The 20,247-nt window shown below is 42.1% G+C and overlaps 1 long non-coding RNA gene across 1 annotated transcript; it reads right to left on the bottom strand.

The window, feature by feature from the left end:
• Window positions 1-420: 420 nt before the first annotated feature.
• On the bottom strand, window positions 421-3,687 carry LOC116216194 (uncharacterized). Its single transcript, XR_014884057.1, has 3 exons — window positions 3,487-3,687; window positions 985-1,068; window positions 421-528 (listed from the first exon to the last, which is right to left on the bottom strand). It is a non-coding gene; the product is annotated as an uncharacterized LOC116216194 (long non-coding RNA).
• Window positions 3,688-20,247: the final 16,560 nt, after the last annotated feature.

The raw sequence follows: 20,247 nt of genomic DNA, 5'->3' as shown, positions 1-20,247 counted from the left end.
AGTCAGCTGCTAAGTAGAAAACTTCTTTAGAAACAGTACAATAAAGATAGTAATTAAAGTAATATTTGCAAGTATGGTTTCCGAACCACTGTAACAAAAAAGATGCATAATTTACTTGCACTGAATATTTTTTGCATGCAGATGTCGGATTTGTGCCACACTGAATTTATTCACTACCCTTTTTTTAAACCTAGACTTATACATTTTCCATGAAGTTATTTAAATACCACCCCAAGATGCAAAGTTAGCTCTGTGACTGCAAAGATTTTCTTTAAAAGAAGTGTGAAATAATTAACATATTCATGAGGGAGTAGAATAACTGCAGACTTCAGGTGAAACACTAGCATAAGTATCACCAGAACTAAATTGCATCAAAAGGTGCTAAATCCTATGAGTGTGATTGCTATCACCAAGACTTACCAAAACAGCCAAGTATTTGTGCAAGTCCCCAGGAGCTTTACAGCCAAGAGAAGTCTGATTTCTTAGTGAGGACACCAGCCTAAAAGGAGCCACCATGAGGGCACATAACTGAAGAATAAACGAGAAAAAATGAAGAGTTTCCAGTCAGATAGTAACATTCTGACAAATTCAAAATAGTTGTTTTGCAAAGTGTATACAAATTTCTTGATTTGCTGTAGTTTCCTCCAATACTATCTTTTAATATAGACAATGAAATCCCTGCACAATAGATCTTTGTGAATGCTGGATGCTAACTGGAAAAGCAGCAGTGATTGTATGGCATTTTCCACAGTAGAGACACAGCATCCAGAATAACAGCGTGGAAAAGAGCAGCACATTAAGACACAACTAATCTGTTCAGGTTCCTATAACTGCTTACCCCCTCCCCATTTAAAAAACAATCAATGCAGTTTCTGTCTGTCAGTCTCACTACTGCACAGCATCCTGGCTCCTGAACAGAAAAATTTCAGTACTGCAATTCTGTCAACTTTAGAGCAGAGAATTAAGTGATTCTTCTCTTCACACCTTTAATTTTGCTGTTACTGTTGAAGTCTTCCTTTATTCATGACTATGTGCCTTGTCTTTACTGGAGTCTTCTTGCCTGTGTTTCTTCAAACGAGAAAGAAAAAAAAATAGTCTTAGTAACTGAACTGCAACAGCACAAAATTCGTAACAACTTGACAATTAAATAACTTGACACAGTAAAATTAGATAATAAACATTTTTAATTCAAATTGTCTGCAGTTTTCCAGGGAGCACAGGACAGGATATTAGTAGTTTTTTGTGATATGCTCCCATCACCATTCTTGGGACTGCTTTGATTTCAGTCAGCTGGGTTCTTCTGATGAGTTACAAATCATCTCAAAAACACATGTGCTCTGAATAATAAAAAATAAAAGCTAATAACTAAAAAAAGCATACAAGCACACATCTCATGCATCCCCTGTGACATTCACTGTCTTGTGTTCTGCTCAACTTCATAGAACTCAACTGAAGACATACCTATCTATGGCAATATTCTCCACATCACAAGAATCAGACTCCTTTCCAGCTGTTACACGTGAATTTGCACATCTGACATTTGTCTGCATTTGTTCATTAGTCCTTGTCTCCCTCCAGTGGAGGAAGAATCAGACCTCTCTGTATATTAAACAAGATTCACAGACAGCTGTTACCTGACTAAAGAGTACAGCTTGGCCTTCCTCGAAGATTTTGTTTCCTCAGTGAATGAGATCTGAAGAATACTCACTGTTACTCAAAGTATTTAAATGTGCAGTTACATGCTAATTCATTTCCATCTCTAATTCATCCCTACTCAAGATCAATCCTGTATGACAGACAGTCTTCTTACATACTCCTAATTTAACCTGTTAGCAAACTTGATTAGTACCTTCTTAGCTTTGTCCTACTTTTTGGTAATCAGTGAAAACAAAAAATAAGATCAATGTCAAAACCAGTCCTCAAGAACCTTCACTAATAACCTCCCTCACGTCTTACAGTTTCTTTCAATACAGTTTCTCATCTCCTTGAGTCACTCCCAACATGACACTGGTACTAAGCATCCTCTCCTGCAGCTCAGCTAGCACTTCCCTACATAGCACCAGATGCTGCTGAGGTTGGGTCCAGTAAAATCTTTTCTTTGCTCTCCAAACAAGCAACATGGCTACAAGAGAAACAGAGGGCATATCACAAGAGGTGTTGGCAGGGAGAAAATTAAAAGCCATCATACCTGACCCTGGTGGGACCTTATCTGAAAGGTTACGTACAGCTTTTTCATTTAGCCAAAAGTGGAGAAAAAACCCACGCATGACAGCCAATGGAAGAGCTTGTTTTTATAGCTTACCAAAATAAACATCAAGTGCTGGAAGTTGGGAAAAAAGAAAACTATTTAAATAAAAGAACAACAATGAGAACTGCCTCAATTCTAACTAACACATTTTGGCTAAAACGAAAGCTCTGTATCATGAGGGGAATAACATTTTGGAATAGAGTTATAGTTGGAAGGAGGGAATAAAAACCAACATTTTATGTTGAACAGTTTCATTCATAGGACACACAATGTGGCTGTTGTCCCAGTAAAAGCAGAAGGCTCACTAGCCCAGTTTCTTCCACTACTTGCACTGATTCTTTTCAGAGCTCCTCAGTGCTAACTTCACCTCCAGTGCAAGTCAGGAGAATAACAGACTCATTTGGTGGTTTACTGCAGATAGGGCAAGGAAAGAGGAAAAAGAAGGGGAAGAGGGTTAACTGGGGCACAAGGGGATATTTTGGAATGTCAGAGTTTATTATATTGTCATTTTCATGAGTCTGTTTAAATTAAAGTTAAAATATCTCTTAACTACTTTGAAGAACCATCTGGTTTAAACTCATTTAAACAGGTGCTGCACTCAATTTTCCCACTGTTTTTGGGAAGGTTCTCTCTTGTATCTCCTAATTCCTCCTCTGAAATTATTTCATTTAATAGAATACAGCCTTGATTCAATCATTCAAAAATAAGTTAATAAAATCATTTACTTAACCCCGCTATAAATATTCTGTTGGTAGTGGTTCTGTTGATCATAAACTTGTCTTTACTTCTCTTTATATAATGGCATTAAAAAAAAAGTTGAGGTTTAGCCTGTCAGTATATCTTCTTCTACACACCAACATCTGTATTAACACATGGTATGGCTACCATAAGCCATTTTCTTAATTATGCAGACTCAGGGGACTCACTTCAATACCTAGAAGTGACCAAATCAGTTCAAATACTCCCATACAAAGTCCCAATTTTTATATGTATTCTTGTAAAATTCTCCTTTTCCTGCATTAGAAGGCTGAAAAAATTATCACTATATGAAGCCCTGCTGTTTGTTAATAAAGATGCTTATGAAAGAATTAAGTACACTACTGTGCAGAAGCCAAGTAGTTCAACTCCTTTTACTCTCTATGGCATATTTAGAAAAAAAAAAAACATTATTTCCTCTCCCCATCTTTCTAGTGCAATTGATCAACCTTCCAAAAATACAAAAGAAGGAGAGTACTTACCTTGCTTTTTCCCCTCTGGAAAGAGGCGCAAAACAGAAATCTCACCAAAATATCAGGTTCTAACTTGTTTCAAAATATTATTACAAATTTTATCGTGTTCTATGTATTTGTCACTCACTACAGCACATTCCCAGCTGATGTGCTGAGCAAAGCTTATCAAAACAAAGCCAAACAATTTGCAACAACTTTGAAGAGAAATGGACTAATGAAGTTCTGTTTGTCCCATCTCCAAGACAAATTTAATTGCTGGAATGGAATAAAAGGAAGTTCATGAATGAAAAATGATTTCCGTGTTTGGGAACAGGCTGGATACTGGAGCAGGAAATCTTGATCCATTTCTCTTTCTGCTTGTATACTTTCTGATACAACTTGCAGGAAAACTATTATTTGGGCTGGGGCAGCAATGCAAAAAAGCAAAGGCTTGTTGTATTGGGTCCCACGTGTCACTCTTCCAAATTCCCAAAGTTTATAAAAAAAAGAAAGGATAATTAACTATACCGATCTCCAAAGCCCATTCTGGATATTAATTAGCCAACAAATTCGGAGCACTTTGGGAATGAAAAGTGGTGTGAGTATTCACTGCTTTGCACATAAAAAAAAGCACTCATTTTTAGATCTGTAGGAAAAAAAACACATTGAGATGTGGAACTCCAATTATTAAGCCTTTCTGCTAAAGCAGGTTTTCAGAATTATTTCAAGAAACAAATCTGTAGATTGTTAGTGTGGCTATTATAGAAGACTGCAACTCTTGAGGTCAGAAATAAAGTACAGAAGCTGTTAAAAATAGTGAGAGAAGTCAAATTAAGTCTGGGATAATAATTGGGAAACTTTTCTGGGTCTGTACAGAAGAGCAAGTTTATCAGTTTTCTAACCGGAATAACACAAGATTCAAGAGAAGTCTAATTCAGCATATTCAATTCCAAAGTGAACAAATTAAACTATAATTAACACTCTTCACTGAGTTATGATCATTATGTGCCTGAAATGGTTATGAGCACATCAGTTCCTTCAACTACTTCTCTATATAAAACATAGTCACACAAGTACTGAGCTGGTAAGGGACCACTGGAGATGTAGCCCAACTCCACTGGCTCGCAAGGGTCAACAAGAGCAGGCTGCTCAGGACTGTGGCTGGATTTTAAGAAATCTCAAGGTTGGAAATGTCTCAGCTTCCCTGGGCAATCTGTTCCAGGGTATGACCAAATTCACGGCAAAGTTTTTTTTATATATATATTTATATGGAATTTCTTGTATTTCAGTTCATGCCCACTGCGTTTTGTTCTTTCACTGGGCACCACTAGGACAAGTCTTTCTCCATCTCTTTCAATCCTCCCCATCAGAGACTTACATGTATTGATAAATTCTCATCCCGATCTCCTCGTGTCTCATCTGTTATAAATAGTCCCAGGTCTTCTAGTCTCTCCTTGCATGACAGGTGCTTCAATACCTTATTAATCTTTCTGGAACAAGTCTAGGAAACAGACTTCCAGATGCAGTCTTGCTAGAGCAGAGCTAAAGGGAAAAATAAGCTCCTGTGATCCTCTGGCCACAGCCTTCTACTGCAGCCAAGGATGCTGTTGGCTGCCTTTGCCACAAACACTGCAAGCTCTACTGTTGCATAGCATCATCTACCACTGTGTTCACATGCATGGAGTTGTTCTTCCCAAGACACAGGACTTGCTGTTGTTAAACTTAAATAAATTCTTCCTTGCTCAGTTCTTCAGACTGCCAAAGTCCCTCTGAAAAGCAGCACAACCATGTGGTCTATTAGTCAGTCCACTGAGCTCACAGCATCTGAGGGCTTGGTGAGGGTGCACTATATCCCATCATTCAGATCATTAAAGCAGATATAAAGTTGTATGGGCCACAGTAACAACCCCTCAGGTGTACCACTACAGACCAGCCTCCAGCTGGAATTTGAGCTGCTAACCACAAACCAGCAGTTCAGCCAGATTTCAAGGCAATTCACTGTCTGCTTACGGGAGATAGTGTTTAAAGTCCTGTACAAGTCAATGTAAACCCGCAGTAACCACCTCATCCTTGTCTCCTAAGGCATCCATTCCACCATAAAAGCTACCAGGTGCATCAGGCAGTTTCTGCTTTACAAATCCATGTAGACCACTCCCCATCTCCATTCCCTTGATATGTATCTGAATAGGTGGAGACAACTAATTTATTAAAGAAAGCCTATTTATATTACTAAGTAAAAACAAAACTCATCAAGGAAAGTATTACTCATTTTTTTTTGCCTAAAAAATACTGAAGAATAAGTTATTTTGACGTAGGTCAAAGGTTGCTCCAAAAGTAACACTTCATATTTATTTCCATTAAAACAACAAAGAGCACAATAACAATATTTGACAAGAAATTCTCAGTTATAAAACACCATTTCTCAACGCAGCCACCAGTATTAGCTAAACATTTTCACCAACCAAGCTCATAACAATCTGTGCCAGTGCAAGGCAAAATGCTGTCGCAGACACCACTAATGAATTGCACCACCCAATACATCACAGTTCAGACTCCATAAACACTCAGCAAGTGCCTATAAAGGTTAACAGGTGTTACTCGCATGGAGGAATGCTCTTCCACACCTTTCCTACTTCACACGTATTCCATACCAGATGCTATTTTGTCACATTGCACCTCTGTTGCCATCAATTACACGCAATATTTTTTGGAAGGTTCAGCTGCCACGTCCACAATGACAGCACACATCTCTGATGTGTCAGGCCACCATAAAAAAACTGTAGGCATTACTTTCAGACAAAATCTTGTATTACTCATGTTCACTGTGCAGCTTCACAGATAAGACTCCAAAAACCAAGGTCCCTGTAAGGCTGAAGACTCTGTCCTCCTGAAAACTTAATTGAGGTAGGCTGAATCAAACCCATGGTACCAACAACCAATCAAACCTCCAAAGGTGCTATCTGCACCATCAGCCTTCACAAAAATAAGGACGAGACAAAAGAAAAACCTAAGACCTAGCGCAGGGTGCTTGAGAAGCCCCTGCCCCGACTGACCCTCTTGCTACAGTCTTGCCACTGCCTCCCAGAAATGGCTGCAGGCCCCAACAGCCAGCCGCCATGTTTGGGCCAGCACCTGGCACTCAGAATCCTGTCGCCATGGGCACCAAACCGCCCTCAACTGCAGTCCCTGAGCTGACACAGCCGGAGGCAGCAGCACACCTGATCTCTCCAAGAGATACTTTGTATTTCTTGTTATTTTCGAGGACAGGATGGAGCAGCCACCTTTCAAGAAGAGGCGGCTGCTGGAAGAGGCTGATGACATCAAGCCCATGGAGGTGGACCCGCCTGGCAGCCAAGAAGAGCCCATGGAGGTGGATCCACCTGTGGCAGATGAGCTGATGGAAGTGGATCCACCTCCATCGGGGCAGACTGGCCATCTCTCTGCTGCTGCCAGGCCAACCAGGAAGAGGTCGCGCCCCAAATTTCATCGCAGGGGCGCCAGCATCCGTCCACCTCCCACAAAATGGCCGCCTCAACGCTGGCGCTGATCCTCCCGTCCTGTAAGTTTGCCCTCATCCGGGAGAGCCCCAGCTCACAGCCATCCTGCGAGCTCACGTGAAGCCTCCATTGCCTGGTCCTTCTTCTTTTCACAGCCAAGGCTCCTACGAGCCCTTCCTTCCCGACCCCCTCCCTCGTCCCTTCCCAAGTCCTCTCATCTCTTCTTCACCAAGTCCTGAGGAAGAGGGCAGGGCATCCATCCTCGGACCTGCTGTGCCAGGGCAGCGGGACGAGTCTGACAGCAGGACCTCAAACATCACAGGGGTGCGAGGATCCCGTAAGTTTACCCTTAGCCAGGTGGGAGAGCCCAACTCAAGGACATCCTGCAGGCTCATGTGGAGCCTCCATTTCCTGATCATCCTTCTCTTGACAGAACAAGGCTCCCATGAGCCCATCCTTTACATCCTCTTCCCCCATCCCTACCTAGGGCAGGAGAAGAAGCTAAAGAAGGGACAGAGGCAGCTGCTTCTGGGGAGAACCACAGGTCAGTTTGGACACAAAGAAGTGCTGAAACTCAGCAAGAAGATCCAATCCAGATGCTTTGCTTGGATTTCTCTTTCAAGAATGGACCATCACCATTTTCAAAATAACAATTCAAAATAATAAAAAGCACAAAACTAAATAAACCATTTTCCATTTTTAAAAGAAAAGCACGGATTGTCTCTCTGCTTTAGGAACCTTAGAGTTTGCACAGAGGTTCCCGCATCCCCTCCTTGCCTCCCGCACACACAACGCACCCCGCAGCAGGACACGCTGCCCTCACTGCCAGCCCGAGGAACAACCACCGCACTGCACACACCACTGGGGCTGTCCCCTTGCCCTGCCTCAGCACCCTCTGCTACGTGGCAGGGATCTTTCACATCTTCAAGAACATAGGAAAGAGCCCCTTCTGACTGTAGAAAAGGCAGTTCTACGCAATCCCAAAACTCACAGCATTTCATTTCCTCTCACCAGTTAACTGGTTAGTGAATGCAGGTGCTTGAACTGAAACCAAGAATGAGCACGCATCAGGAGAAACACATTAGTAAAGCAAAACATCTTAATTTAAATTAGTGACATATTACTTCTGGGGTACTCATCTTTCTGCCTACAAAGTACCAAATAAGAACTGTTTCGATATAATATGAAGTTGCTCCAAAAGTAATGCCTGCTGCTTAATTAAGATGCCACTTTGTCACACTGCCCATCTGCTGCCACCAATCGCAAGGTGCGAAAACAGACCCGAACAATAGCAGGAAGGTTCCACCTCTGCTGTCATAACATCAACATCTGCCTCTAATGTTGTAGGCGCCAGCATAACATCGCAGGCATTGTTTTTGGAGCAGGTATTATATTACTGATGATGACTGTGCAGCTATTCAGAAAACATTCCTAACATCTACGTCCCTGTGCTGGGAGAAGCACGTGGTAAGCGATGCATCAAGCTAATAAAGACTCTGAAAATATCCTCAGGCTGTACTAAAGGACTGAAAAAGTTAAAACTTCTCCTGAAATACTAGGGAATGCATAGGATTGCTCGAACAAGGACTATCTTGAACAAAAGAACACTTGACCAGTAGCTCAACACAAGCTCAGAAACAGATTAGCAGCTTATACTTGGGCATGGCAATATACCTAAAACCTGAAGTCATTTCTGAGGTTTCCTCCTGACCTCGGGACAGGCAAAGCTGAAGTGAGAAGCAGGGTTCATCATTTTCATGTTTCATCCATCAGTCTATAGGCCCATCCCAGGGCATGAGGGCTGGGGAGGGCCCAGGGCACACGGCATCCCAGGCCAGTGTGAAGGAGAGACCTCTGCTTTGCTTTGAGAAGGCTTAGGGAGGATCTGAGCATTGACTACAGCTGCCCACTGGAGCATGGGAACACAGAGCATGACTTTTCTCCCAGGTACTCAGTGGTGAAAGGACCAGAGGCACCGGGCTCACACTGGAGCATGGACAACTCCCAGTCAGGCACAAGGGTGATCAGACGTGGAATGGGCACCCAGAGAAGCTGCAGGTTTCCATCCTCCCCAGGTAATCCCAAATGAACTGAGATGCATCAAGCCCATTGCATCAACAACAAATCAAACCTCTAAAGGCACCACCTGCATCAGAGGCCTTCACAAAAAAAAGATGAGACGAAAGGAGAAAAATCTAAGAATTGGCTGAGAGGGGATACCTGTTAGTCTACTGGACAGTTTCATAGTTGCTGCTGCCTCTGCCATCCAGACAAGGTGTGAAAGAACAACAGTGCAAATATCCAGGAGAAAAGGGCACACTGGGATCACCTGATACCATGTTAGCACAGGCACAGCAAGCCATCACTTGACACGTGAATACAACTGGCTTTGGTCTTAATTCAACAATGGTCTGCACATAATCTTGGCACATTGTTGGCAATTTAATCACTGCACAGGAAACAAAGACCTCCCTTTCCTTTGCACCTGATGGTAGGGGCTGAACACTTTCACGCTGCTTGAGGAACTCTCGCCAAGACAAACGCATAACTAAAGCAAAACATTTCCGTTTATGTTAATGACATTTTACTTAGGCAAAAAGCTGAGTACTGACAACTAAATACTGAAGAATCATTATTTTGATGTAATACATAGGTCACTCCAAAAATAACGCCTCCTTATTTTTGCCAGATGTTAAAACCTGAGGTCATTTCTATGGCTCAATAATATAATAAAACAATGAGCAACATAATAAAATAGGAAGAACTACTTTTGAAACAGACGTCATATATCAAAATCCACCTCCAACATTTATAACTGTATCCTGTTGCTTTCCTGCAATGATTCATGCTATCTCATTTACTTACAGCAAAACAACAAAAGCACTCTTGAAAATGGCATCAATATGCTTTTGCATGTTTTATCTTTTCACGTTAGAAGGTGCTTTGACTTTGAGTCATTTAGGAATTCCTCAAAGTTTCATCATCAGTTGAATTGTGAGCTCACCAAGTAGTATACAACCTGAAGACTTCAAAACCGATTTTGTTCACTAGTAACCAATCTGTCACGAGCAGCCTGCACTCCTGCACAAACAGCAAGAACTCTACAGGCCTCTTAAGAGAAATCACTTTACAAGAGTTATACAACTCATAAGAGCCTTACTAAGATCAATAAATAGCCCAATTAATTCAGTTTTTTGTGTTGTTTTTTTTTTTAATTCAAAAAATGTATTCCTCTGCCACAGGAACAAAAATATGTCATTGTAAATAAACTTCAGTACAGTCAGCAACAGCATTGTGTGCTGAAAAGAAGCCTGACTGGAGCGTGTTCAAAGCAAACCAGGTTGATATATCTTTCTGTGCCAGGTGTGTGACTTTTTTTTTCCCCCCTAGCACATGAACAATGGGTAACCGACACAATGAAATTGCTACCTTCAAAGAGTTCGATACATTTCCACTTCTTTCTGGGTCAAAAGGCTGCATTTCCACAAGCTGTCACAGCTACAAGTTGTGAAGCCAGAATTCTAGTTGAGTCTCCTGGAAACTTTTAAATGGACTTCTTAATGGAGCAATGCTTCATTCAGTTAGATGGCATATTCACAAAGCTTCATTAAGTTTTTTTTCCCCTGCAACTGCTATAGTCTGCTTGTGTATACAACATTTTAACACATTTATCTGGCTTAAGAACACTAATTGTGCAGATGTGTCCAGAGATCTCTGTGCATACCATGAAGCCCAGCGTCAACCTCCACCTTGCTGAGCACCATGTTGCTGTGCTAGCTAGGGCTGGGAAGCATGGAAAGAGGAGGAAAGCAATTTGGTCTAGTTTAGAAGATCTGCCAGGACTAGATCCAAATGCAAAATTTCATGTTTCCTAGCCAACACCTCTCCTCCTAGACCACAGGATAGCCTATAACCTACTATAGACTGCATTTTGCAGTTTAAGGGATAAAAATAAAAAAATAAAAACAGCAACAAGCTTTTCTTTTTTCTCCTACAATACATACTTCACACATTGCCGAATTTATCTTGTGTGAGATTGCCAGTGTAGGTTGATCAGGTTATGAGAGTAAGATGAAGATGACAGTTCCAAAAATCAAAGCTGTACAGTCCAGCCATGCTCAAAACCAGGGGGAGATTTCTGAATAGGATTTCCTGAAGAGAAAGAACTACACATATAGTAGATAAATACACACTCTGCAGAATGTATTAGACAAAACAGAAATTCTGCAGATGCATCTACAGATGTTTCGCATATATAGAAATCCAACACAGCTATTCAGACCCTTCAGATTTGATAATCCCCTCTTCCCATTTAAAATAAGACAGAATACCCAGAGATACAATAACCTCGAGTGAGGTTATAGGTAAGACTATTTCCCTCTCATAGTCAGTCTCAGTTTTACAGAATGAAGCTGGTCTGAAAAATTAAACCTGCTGCTGAACTCTAAAGACAGTTTGTTGTGGAACAGAGGGTGTAATGCTATAATAGGATGGGAAGCACCACAGTAATAGCAGGGTGGCAAAGTCTTCAGCAACAGCAAATGAGAATGAGCCCAAACGCAGAGGACGCGGAAATGAAGGAAAAGAGCTGCTCACCTTTGGAAGGCAGGGATCTCCAGCCTCCACTGCCAACCCTTAAATGAGGTCTAGGAAGGAATGGATCCTTGCTTCACTCCTTCTGGTTACTCAGGTACACTGCAAGCACCTGAGCTCCCATGGGTTGGCCCTGCCTTCCCACCAGGTGCCCCATCTCTGGTTCAGGCCGTGACTCAGCACTTCTATTACAGAGAGATACCTTACTAACACCAGTGAGTTTCAACATTTTCCTTCTTGTTTAGAACCTTCCGGAAAGATGTTTCTCATACCACCTTTGATGTTAAAATAGCAAAAATACTGCATGAGAAGCACATACTTTAAATTCCCACTCACAGTTTAGCAGTAGTAGTGCAGTAATGCTCAATATAATCAGGTGACAATTAAAAACCATATCTGGTCTTAAGTTTTAACTTCGGGACTATCCAACTTGTTCCACAAAACAGAATCAGAAAATTGCTGCAAACAAGGCTCAAAAGCCATGATCTGGTTAACTTGCACCCAAATGGCTCATAAAATCATGTTCCATAATAATTAGTCTTTTCCACTTCACCAAGCTTGGTCTCTGCTACTGTTTTCTCACAGCTGTGAAACGTCTCCTTCCTCCAAATAAAAGCTGAGTCTTTAAGAAGACAATAGTGAAACATCGAAGGCAGCTGTAGAAAGCAAAATTTCCCTTTTTCCAGTTGTCACAGGAATGAAGGCAAGACACAGGTTTTCACGAAAAAAAAAAAAAACACCACCTGTCTTACCTCATTTTTGAATATCCAATGTGAATCCATCACTTTACAATGTGAAATTCAACCAGCTGGTGATTTGAATGGTTACTGAAATGTCTTCAAGACAAACGCCATTTCAAGCCATGATGTGTTGTTTTTTTTGTTTTTTTGTTTTTTTGTTTTTTTTTACCTTCTCCTTCCCCTCCTGCCCAGAACACGTTCTAATCCATTTGGAGGATGACATGTTTGTATTGGTGTCAACAGAGAACTCTTAACTTTCAGAGAAAAATAATGCCTATCTGCTTTGTTGACAAACACAACACACTGTAGATATTTGACAGTTCTGCAGAGAGGATCAACCTATGTAAGAACAGATTTTATGGGCCACAGAACAAAGATATCAATGTACTGGCCATCTGCTGAAAGATCACTTCCAGCCTTCCTCAAGACATTCAAGAGATGTCAGATGAACATTCAGATATTGATTTCAAAAGATCACCATTAAACATACTCATCCAATCAGCACGTCTTACACAGACTCACTTGGGGGAAAAAGTAACAAGAATGCACTGCTTTAGATCTTGGGGTACATGACCGTTTTCACATCCCCCTTTCATAGGCATCTGCAGCAATTCTTGCAAACACAGCATCAAGACAAAGAAGTGAAGTCCAACACCAATCAGGTTAACACAAACTGCCTTCATACTACAAAAGGTACCCAGGAGACCTTAGGGCTATGAAAGCTATGCCATGATACACTACTACTAGCACAAAACAAAACACACTCTTCAGTTCAATAGCTTGTATTTGAAAAGCAGATCTTTCACAGGAATACAACAGTCATTACCAAAAGTTAAGCTATCTTCACACAATTCCATACATTCAAACATTACACTTAAAAAAAAAAAGTGATGATAGGGAAGGAGATATTCTTCCTCCCTAAAATAAAGTGAAACTAGCAGCAAGAGTTTGCTATGAAGAAAGCTAGAATGAATTTCATTGTCTTTCTAGATCGTTTACTGTAAACAAGCTGAATACACAGGACAAGATCACTCAAAGAATTTTAAGAAGTGTTCAAATGGAACTCAGGTATGTAGATTGAGTTTATCAAGGTTTTCAAGAGAAAAGGCATTTCATTTCAAATCATCCCTTCTAAAGAAGAAATTCAAAGATGACATTGAATACTATACTATAAATCAAATCACAACGCTTACTGCCTGTGAAAGAAGAACATTAAGGTTATGCCCACTCATACATGCAACAAGTTACAAGTGTGTGCATGAACATACCCACCCACGCTGCTGTACAGGCACAGAGGGCTGCAGGAAAAGTCTAGAAGTGACAGCACACCTTCCCTGACTACACAAGCCAGGGATCTCACCACATCATGAGCAGAAATTTGTCTGCTTTCCAAGACAGCTACAAGCTATGTCTGTGCTTGATACAGCATGCAACTCAGACTAATAAACCCTGATGAGTAAAAGGCACTGGCTCACCTCTGAGGCAATGATGAACTTGTAGTTTTCACATGTTCATCCAAAGAACAGAAGCTTGTTTCCAAGCCAAGAGTAAGCAAGATCAAAATCAAGATATGACAAAATTTGTAAATCTAACATTTAGCAGAAACACTGATCTTTTGACAGAATGCAGAGGCAGGGCTGGATATCTGCCCATCTTGCAGCAATTCACCTGGCTCCTCAGCAGCAGGGAGTTGGAAGTGAGGATGTTTTCCTGCCACCTGAGCTCCAGCCTGCCTCTCCCAGGACAGAATCTAGCTCGCCAAGGAGCACCAGGAACCCACAAAGCTGCCAGAGGAAGATGATCTAATCCTATTAGTTTCATTAGCATCCCCACTGATCAACAGCAGCAAAACTGTCAGACCCCTTCAGCTTCACACAGCAGCCGGCAGGAATCCTGGAGAGCACACGGAGTTTCTTCAGCTAAATACTGTATATTTTAACTGTACATTCAGAGGAAGAGGGGGCAATTTAGCCCCGTTTAGAGTTTGGGACGAAAACTTGTCGAAATCAAATTTTTTTACTCACAGCAGCTCTACCAGAACCACCTGAATCACTCCTATTTGGATGCTTCCATTTCTGGCATTTCCTACAAGGAACAGGGAACTAGCCATGAGCTATATATTCAGATCTACATTCAGGGTTTCACCAACAAACATTTCAGCCAAAGGAAAAGCCTTCCCATGGTGAAAAGGCTTCTCATTGAAACAGTGGTTAGATCCCATCTGGTGAAGTTCAAGAACTGTATTTCAAACGGACCAGCCCCCTGCACTGGATGAGCCACAGGGACCCAGCTCAAACTCACTACAAAGTTACCAGCACACTGCACAAGGTACTCAGTCTGTGGCAATAGGACATTCTCTTGTGTGCAGCATTTAACCTTATACAGCCCTGCTCTGGACTGATTTTCCAGTAAAAGCAGACAGTAGAGTCAAGAAAACCTCAAAACATAGTAATTTAATAATCCAAGTATTTTAGAGAAGAAAGCTTCCTTCATTTTTATAAACTTCAAGCCTTTGCAGGACTGAAAGAGTATATTATGGAACCACTGTAAGAGATCAGAATTAAAATCTGATATTTACCATAGCTATGCCTGTGTCTACATGTATTAATAGCATCTTCTACATCTTTCATGAAACACAGGTTTCTCTGAATGTGTGCTGAAGTACTGAATGAGCACTGTACGCTGGCCTGCTCACTTGCACATTGGGCCTTAGCCCACAAGAGGCTCTTGGGAAAAGAATACTAGTTGGGAAAAGACTAGTTGAAGACTATCCATTCTACAGCCAAAACAGACATGACCAAGGTGCAGTTGCTTTAAATGGTGCCAAACAAAAGCTCAGATGTCAGGTCAAAGGCCTGTGTTGACTAAGATACAAACATTTGTTCCACCCAGTTGGAACAAACTGCTACCTCAACAGTGTTAATTGCAGACTGAAAGCTCCTCCATCTCACCTGCTGTGACTCCTCTAGAGAATAACCTCAAGTGACTCCCATCTCTAGCTCTCACTCTGCCCATTTCCCCACAGATCCAACAAACCCACAGGGATGATTTTACCAAACTGCCCACTATCAAAAGTGAAGTGTGTAGCAAAATACACAGCTTGACTTTCCTACAGCAGTCAGGTTTCAGCTACAGGAAGTGTTAGATTGAGACAACTGAGCATTAAAAACATCACATGCAAGTTATCTACGGAGAGGTCCATGAGTTCTCAGGATCATGCATGAGGAGATGCACATCTTGCCTCTGCAGAACTTGGTGGTGATGCCACCAAGATGCTGCCAGCAAGGCTCCCAGCTACATCTGAGCCCATTTCAGAGCCCTTTGCCACAATGGCCTGGCAAAGGCCAGCCATTACCACTGCCCACTGTGGAGACAATGTGATTTCCATTTATTTTGGCAAGGAATCTCTGCTAGCACTGTCAACAAACACAGCACAGTCTTTGTTTTTCTCATAAATGAACTGAATAAATAAATAAATGTTTGGGTGACAGCAGGCCTGCAAAGTAGGCTTAGCTACTGCAAAGAAGCTAAGAAGTTCCACCCTTCCACATTCTTTCCTCTACAAAAAATACATATTTTGATAAAGTGTCTCTGCAAGGGAGCAAATGCAGTTTCCAGAAATATTATTCTTGTGTTTTCAAAAGAATCAATACAATGAAGAACTTTAGCACCTCTAGTCATAACCCTTCTTACCAAACTTTATTAAAAGATGCTCAGGCTTTTTTCCCTCCGCCATACACAACATTCCAAGTTTTTTCACTAAAAAGACTTTGAGACATCAACTTTGCCAACACTGCACTGCCAAAACTCACCACAGAGGAAAAAAAAAAAAGTAATGTTTACCTAAGGCAAAAAACATAGGATACTCAGAAAGTAATGCCTCATATTTATTTTCAAAGAAAACATAACACATACAAAGAGCACAATAACTCTATCAGATAAAGTAATTAGTTGCCTACAAAAGATATGTTTCAATGTAGTTACCACTATTAGCTATGCATTTCCACCAAGCAGGCCTGTAAAAATCTGTTCAAGCAGAAGTGACCCACTAGTACTTGGCACTGCTGGCTGAAAAACACCACCCACTGCATCACTATAATGACATCCACTGCTTATATTCCATAAAAATTCAGCAAATTAAACAGAATGTCAATGGGAGAAATTTCTTTCACGTGAAGGAAGTCTATTCAATACAGTACCTATGACACAACTCCATATCAGAGGCCATTTTATCACATCGTCTCCTTGATGCCGCAAATAAGATTCCTCATATGTATGAACCAGTACAGCAGTAAAAATAGAAGAGATCGAATCTGTCCATACTGCATCTTGACAGGCACAACTAATAGCCAGCTGTTCTATGTGCACTGCCATGGAGGGCCAGGCTTCAACTCCAACCACTCACTCCATGGTGCAGCAGAGAACAGGAAGAGGACAGCAATCCCTAAACAGCCTTCCCATCCGCCAAGTGCAAAACCCCAGCACCAGGCCCCAAAGACTTCACAGGCCCTCCAACGCACTCCCTGTGGTCTCAGTGGGGCCGCCCAGAGGATTCCAGGCCCTCTCCTACACATCCCTCTCCTTTGGCATCAGGGCAGAAGAGATGCCATCTTCTCATGCTCCAGAGCCAGAGCTGAGGGATGGCAAAGGACAGCTGATACAAACACAGAAACTCCACTGATTTTAGTGACTCTCTCCCTTGGCTGCCTGCCTGTGGGGTGTCAGCAAGCTTTGCTCTTCCTCCACCCCAGGCAGCTGCAAGGTGCTTGAGAAGCCTCTGCCCCGACTGACCCTCTTGCTACAGTCTTGCCACTGCCTCCCAGAAATGGCCGCAGGCCCCAACAGCCAGCCGCCATGTTTGGGCCAGCACGTGGCACTCAGAATCCTGTCGCCATGGGCACCAAACTGCCTTCAACTGCATCCCTCAGCTGATCCAGCAGGAGACAGCAGCCCTTCAGACTCTCTCCAAGAGATACTTTGTATTTCTTGTTGTTTTTGAGGACAGGATGGAGCAGCCACCTTTCAAGAAGAGGCGGCTGCTGGAAGAGGCTGATGACATCGAGCCCATGGAGGTGGACCCGCCTGGCAGCCAAGAAGAGCCCATGGAGGTGGATCCACCTGTGGCAGATGAGCTGATGGAAGTGGATCCACCTCCATCGGGGCAGACTGGCCATCTCTCTGCTGCTGCCAGGCCAACCAGGAAGAGGTCGCGCCCTAAATTTCATCGCAGGGCCACCAGGATCCGTCCACCTCCCGCAAAACAGCCGCCTCGACGCTGGCGCTGATCCTCCTATCCTGTAAGTTTGCCCTCATCCGGGAGAGCCCCAGCTCATGGCCATCCTGCGAGCTCACGTGAAGCCTCCATTGCCTGTCCTTCTTCTCTTCACAGCCAAGGCTCCTACAAGCCTTTCCTTCCCGACCCCCTCCCTCGTCCCTTCCCAAGTCCTCTCATCTCTTCTTCACCAAGTCCTGAGGAAGAGGGCAGGGCAGGGCATCCATCCTCAGAGCTGCTGTGCCAGGGCAGCGGGACCTCAAACATCACAGGGGTGCGAGGATCCTGTAAGTTTACCCTTAGCCAGGTGGGAGAGCCCAACTCAGGGTCATCCTGGAGGCTCATGTGGAGCCTCCATTTCCTGATCGTCCTTCTCTTGACAGAACAAGGCTCCCATGAGCCCATCCTTCACGTCCTCCTCTCCCATCCCTACCTCAGACAGGAGAAGTAGCCAAAGAAGGGATAGAGGCAGCCGCTCCTGGGGAGAACCACACGTCAGTTTGGACACAAAGAAGTGCTGAAACTCAGCAAGATCCAATCCAGATGCTTTGCTTGGATTTCTCTTTCAAGAATAGACCATCACCATTTTCAAAATAACAACTCAAAATAATAAAAAGTAAAAAGCACAAAACTAAATAAACCATTTTCCATTTTTAAAAGAAAAGCACAGATTGTCTCTCTGCTTTAGGAACCTTACAGTTTGCACAGAGGTTCCCACGTCCCCTCCTTGCCTCCCGCACACACAACGCACCCCGCAGCAGGACACGCTGCCCTCATTGCCAGCCTGAGGAATAACCACCGCACTGCACACAGCACTGGGGCTGTCCCCTTGCCCTGCCTCAGCACCCTCTGCTACGTGGCAGGGATTTTTCACACACACATCTTCAAGAACATAGGAAAGAGCCCCTTCTGACTGTAGAAAAGGCAGTTCTACACAATCCCAAAACTCACAGCATTTCATTTCCTCTCACCAGTTAACTGGTTAGCGAATGCAGGTGCTTGAACTGAAACCAAGAATGAGCATGCATCAAGACAAACACAGCAGTAAAGGAAAACATCTTGGTTCAAGTTCATGACATGTTACTTTAATTGCCAATAATGTAGACCAAAATAATAATATTAAGTCATTGGCCTACACAGTAAAATAGGAGGCATTATTTTCTGAGTAGTCCATAGTACGACATATACACTAACGTCTAACAGGTTTCAACAAACACAATATGAGGTGGTTAAAGGGAAAGTGACGATTAACTTTTAAGCCCATTTCACTCTGCACTATTTTTGCCTACCATTTCATGCATGGCACTGACTGTTCCTGGAAGGAAAAACAAAAGCACAGAGCTATCATCTCCCTTCAGTCTGCAAGACAAATAAGGCACCATCAACAGTGACACTTCTTGTGACTGAAGGTTCAAGAGAAAAAGAAGACTAAAGCTTCATCATTGAGGCGAATGGCTGAAAAGCTTTCCTTTTTTCAGGTTTTGATATTTTAGATCTCCAAAGTACATGCAGGTGCCAAAGGGGATGAGTCCTTTTACTGAAAAACATCAAGAGTACAGTTGTTGTTTTCTAAACTAGGAGAGTTTCATTCCATATCTCCCTAGAATACGGTTGTTACAGTGACAGCCTTCTCATCATATGGAATACTATATTTACGTAAATATATGTTGCAGTATATATTAACAATACAAAAATATAACATATGTTGATACGACGGAGGTAGAACTTTGGTATGGAAAGGGCCTGGATCTCCACAGAGCTCTCAGACCCGGGATTCTGTAGCGTGCAGTTACTGAGCACCAACAAAATCACATCCCCTGAACTACATTCAAATGGAAGATTTTCAACAACCTTTGCAAGTAAGAAAATATTGCAGTGGGAACCCACACGAGTTTTGCTTACAACCTAATTTGTAGAGATACATTTAGAGATAAATACTCATGGCCAACACATTAAAAAAAATAGATTCCTCCAAATAAGTTTCTGCATTCACATTTAGGAACCTATTTAAATGCTTTGCACTGCAGCTCAAATAAGACTTCAGTACTGCACTGGTGTAACATCAAATAAACTCAGATGCAGGTCTGCATTTAGTGATCTCATTTTAGGGTCCTGGAATTAAAAACAGAACATGTGCAATCATCTAACAACAGTGCTGGCTGAAACTGCTTCTCATTTAGTAATTCTTTCAACTAATTGAGTGTTCTTCTACTGATAAATTCTTTTAAAAAGAAAAATCACAGACTAATTCTTGCTCATAGATTGAGCAAGGATCAGCAACATTCAACATAAAAATTAACAGAAAAAAAAAAGATGCTCTGAATTTCAAGTAGCAATGAGCAATCGCCAAAAGGTTCAAACTCACTGCTTTCCAAACATCATTTGCTTCTGCTTGGATTGCAAAAAACATAAAGAATAAACAAAACAAGATCAAAGGCAGAGTCCACACTGCAGCAAAACTGGAAATAGCAACAGAAATCTCAGAAGAAACAGAAGTCAAACAATAAAAAGCAACAAGCAGGTAACTTGGAACATGTTTACAATTAAGGTTTTTTTGTGCATCAGCACAAACACCTTATTGCTGTTTTTTCCCCCCAGTAATGTTATTTGGTGAAAGAAATGAGCCTGGATTCAGAGCAGCTCACATCAGGTGTGTCAAAAATCCAGAGGAGAAAACAAATGAAAATTG

The sequence above is a fragment of the Meleagris gallopavo genome, chromosome 6, assembly GCF_905368555.1.
Source record: "Meleagris gallopavo chromosome 6, MGAL_WU_HG_1.1, whole genome shotgun sequence".
Classification (NCBI taxonomy): Eukaryota; Metazoa; Chordata; class Aves; order Galliformes; family Phasianidae; genus Meleagris; species Meleagris gallopavo.
The sequence above is the reverse complement of the archived record's forward strand: the minus strand, read 5'-3'. Positions and strand labels throughout refer to the sequence as shown.